Source organism: Haliaeetus leucocephalus, unplaced genomic scaffold, assembly GCF_000737465.1.
Source record: "Haliaeetus leucocephalus isolate CR32 unplaced genomic scaffold, Haliaeetus_leucocephalus-4.0 Scaffold2, whole genome shotgun sequence".
In the NCBI taxonomy this organism is placed as follows: Eukaryota; Metazoa; Chordata; class Aves; order Accipitriformes; family Accipitridae; genus Haliaeetus; species Haliaeetus leucocephalus.
Window position 1 is genome coordinate 7,525,339 of NW_010972438.1, and position 4,345 is coordinate 7,529,683.

The following is a 4,345-nucleotide window of genomic DNA, read 5'->3' on the forward strand; positions in this document are numbered from 1 at the left end:
GGGAGGGGAGGGGAGGGGACGGGGCGGGACGGGACGGGACTAGACCCCCCGCTCTAGCCGTGCCCCGGGCGCGCACACGGGCGCAGCCATGTTGCCGCCCCTGACCCGCGGTCAGGCGGGAGCGCGTCGCCACTGCGCCTGTGCGAGGGCGCCGCGCATGCGCACGGCGGGCGGCGACGCCGCTGCCCTCAGCCTGGCCCTTCCCTCAGCCCGCAGGGCGGGAAAAGGCCGGAGCCTCGCAGTAGGGCGTCAGTGCTCTGAGGGCGAAAGCACCCGTCAGCTCTGACGAGGCGTTAATTAGTTATTACGTGATGGTGGTTTGCTGTGCGCTAGCAGCCGCGCTGCTCCAGAAAGGGAGGGGAAGAGGCGCTTCCTGCTGCCGCTGGTCCTGAGGTGAAGCTGGGCCCAGTTGGCCCTGAGGTGCTGGTGGGTGCTCCCGTGGCCAGCGTGGTTCCTTCCACCTGTGGCTGGGGTCTGCTCGGAGAGCAGTCATCCGTCCACTGGGAAGAAAAAGAAAAAAAAGGCGTTTTGAGGGGAAAACATTTCTGAAGTCACTAGGGGGTTTTCCTCTATTCCTGCTTGCAGCACAAACACCTGATGTGTGGTCCTGCTGTCACCATCCTGCGCTTTCTGTGGGCCGTTCCTGCAAACAGATTGGAGCAATGTGGAGGGAAATGAATAAAGCCTCCTGGCCAGGGTCTTATCTCCTGCCTGTTCCCAGGAGGTGTGTTGGCTCTCCCCAGAAAGGAAGATGCCATTTTTCACTCCTACCCCATCAGAAACGCTGTTGTGTTTTGCATTTGTGTCTCGCTGAGGCCTTTCCCCCTCTCCGCAAAGGGCATTCAAATCAGCAGCGGTTTCAAAAGTTGCAAAGAGAATTTTGGCACAGAGTCGTCACATAATCCTCACCCAGCAGTAAACTACACTTGAAATAATGGGAAATAGGGTTCTAGGGGTGGGAGAAGGCGTAAATGTTGGAGAGCAGTATAGTGCATGCAGAACCAGAAAATCAGCAGGCTTCAACTCAAGATTTCCTTGGCTGCAAGCACATCACTTGGGGTGACGTTTGGATGTAGCAGCCGAGGATGTGACACTGCCTCACATTGTCAGCATCAGTAACCGCCTTCAGGCAGCTCGGCTCCTTTTCATCAAACTGCTAAGGGGGTTTGCAGGTGGGAAGCAACGTGCTGTCCTGTCCTGTCACATCTGCCCGCAGGAGCATAGTGATTGACATCAAAGTGCGGTTGCCACCTCCAGCGAATTTATTACAACGCTGCAACGCTGTGAATTTTTTCTGAGCTGCCTCAGTCCCCAGAGACAGGCGATGTTAGAGTAGTCTTCATTTCATTTAGTCTTCATTTTCATTTGAGTGAAAAGCTCAAAGCTCTGCAGGCAAAAACAGAAAGAACCTGAATGTATTATATTTCTCAACCTCCTTTGATTTTTAAGACACCTCCTTGGTTTTCTGGTCCTAACTTATGATTTTTATAGTAATCTGGTGGGTTATCAGTACTTTGTTATAGTTTAGGCTTTGTTGTGTTTCTCAAGGATCACTTCTTGGTTTCATATCAGGATATGATCAAACAAGTGGACTTCTTTGACATTACTAGCACACCTGTCCCCAGGACGGCTGTCTGACCACCTTTCCTCCAAAGCCTGGGATGTGCCTGAAGCCTAAGGCAGGCCAATTTGCTATCCTAGGAATTAATTCCTGATTCACTTTTGATTCTGATTCCTGGAAGAAGCAGGAGCCACAGTTACATATTTCAGCTGTAATATAGCAAAGACTGGACTGTGAGCAGTTATTATAGTAACACCCAGCAGAGTACCTGGCATTCTGAAAGAACCCTGCTATTTAGACAGAAATAAAAATGATCTGAAATCTACCATTTCCAGCTGGTGTTCTGGTAAGTGGCTAAATAAACACAAAAGCTGAAAGTTCCTCAGTTTCCAAGTCCACGTCTGTCATTAAATTAGGTACTTTGGAGCGATATTGAGGGAAAAGTCAGACATCTGCAGTAAATGAAGCATGCTTTTAGAGTTACTGCTATCCCCATACAACCCACTGATGGCAGCACTTAAAATGAGACCTTATTCCCCACGTGTGCCCAGGAGGTCTCTTGATGTAAAGGTTCTTGGGGTCATAGCAAGCATTTTTCACATTGTTCAGCGCAAAGCTTTCAGACACACTCTGTGGCAGTGACTCTTTTATTTATCACCTTCTGTCAGAAGAACTGCTGCTGCATCAGAGAGGTCACAACCTCCTATTCTTCCAAGCCACTGTCCTGTCTTAAATGAACAAGTTCTGCTTAATGCCGCAGGCCAAACATTAATCTTTGTGCTAAGTCCTTCAATGGACTCCCCCTGAGCTTGCAGAATAAGTTGAGTGAAGAAAGAGATCCATTTTCTCTCGTCCTTTCTTCCTTGCAGGAAAACACCACAGGTGCTCCCCAGCATCTCTACTGCAAGTGAAGAAGATGGGCTGAGCAGAAAAACCTAACACAGGCAAAAAAAGTGTCTGGCTGCACCTAAATGATGGATGTTCGTGGTGCCATACCTTCTCTCAACCTTGGTTTTAGCTCATTCATGGTCCTGTACCTTCTCCCAAGCCTGCTTTCAGCTGTGGCTGAAGCTCAGGGGCTAGAGGGCAAGCTGGGGAGGCTGAGGAACAGCCACATGGTGCTTTTCCCAGGCACTGCGAGTGCAATACCCTGTAGCAGAGGAGAGAATAGACAGCTGTGTCCATGCTGCTGCCAGTGCTGACTCTGCCAGCACTGAAGCAGCTTGGTGGCCGCTGGGTTTTTGCTCAGCCCCTCCTTTCATCTCCTTTTTCCTTCTCTGCTCCTCTCTTTGCCCTTCCCTGCCCGTGGCTGCAGGCTGGTAAGAGTGCTTTTAAAAATGACCATTATGCCTACAGCACCTCACCTGCTTCCTTCAGCCTTTGCAGCACATAAAAGCCTTGGCAAGAGATGAAAAGCTTTTTAATTACAGTCTGATAAAGAACATATTGCATCTATGGATGCACCGAGTGGGATATGAGCTGCCAACAGCATAGTAATCCTCTAGCTTATAGTCTGCAAAAAAGAGAGATCATAGGGAACGAATATCAGCCACTGATGGGTCCTCTTTGTCAGAGCTACTTAAGCACCATTTTGAATCGATTTCACATTATTAGTCCTTCCACTGGTTCAACAATGCACGTGTACAAAAATGCCTGTATGTGTATATTTGTGCATATGTATGCATGTCTCTATGGTTTTTTGTGTGTATTTCCTCACCCAGTCTCTAGCTGCCGTAGGACGTCTGACACCAGCAGCAGAAGATATATTGATCTGGTCATAACATATTAAGGCTGCTGAAGAGCAGATGTTAAAAGCAGACTTCTTGGCATATATCAGCCCCTGGCGGTATCAGTCGCACACATGTTCCAGTTTATTTATTAAAGCAATTGCTCTCCTCGTTCTGTTTATTATCTTTCTCCTGGGCAATTCAGGCACGTCAGAGCCAACCCCTTCCAGTCAGTCAGCCCTTTTTGGATTGTCATTTTTGGTTCAGCTCGGACAACACCCTGCAACTCTTCCTTCCTGAGAAACTGGGCTTGTCCCACTGTTCTTAAAAGCAGATGGAAATTTATCAGCTGCAAAAATTTATCCTGGCAAAAATATAGTGAAAATAAAGACTCAGGAATCCCTTTAATTTGATACGAAGCAGGTACATAATGGGGCCAGGGAGGCCATCTGAAGGGGGAATTTCAATGATACGGCCACATATGGCACCCAAGAGGCTGGGATGCACCACAGGAACACATCATAGCAGAGAGAGCCTGTTAATTGAAAGACTAGGAACAAAACATAACCCTTTGGCCATGAAAATCTTGTTTGTCCCATTTTATTACAAACCGCCACAGAACTGTGAAACTAGTGCGGAGCACAGGACCTTCCCTGAGATCACGTCAATATGTAGGAGAGCGGCATGGCTCCATACACTGGAAAGGTGTGACGCTGGTCCTTCTCCAGGAGACAGCGTTGTCACCAGCCTCCTTAAACACCTGACGTGCACACACACCAAGGCGAGGGTTCCTGCCATACTCTTGCAGAAGCACAGGCTTACATTCTGCAGTTTATTTCTGCCAGGGATAGGGCAGCAATGCTCTTGGCCACAGCTTCAGCATAGTAAAATCCGAGAGGCCCCCTGACACCAAATGGGCAGGGACTCTTGCACAAGAAAGCAGAGTCCCATGCCCAGTACTTAGCCCCAGGACTGGTACTTAACCCCAGGAGCCACCCTGTTGCCTGGTGCCCCATAGCCCCTCTGCATGCTCAGTAGCTGTGCTGTAGACCTATAC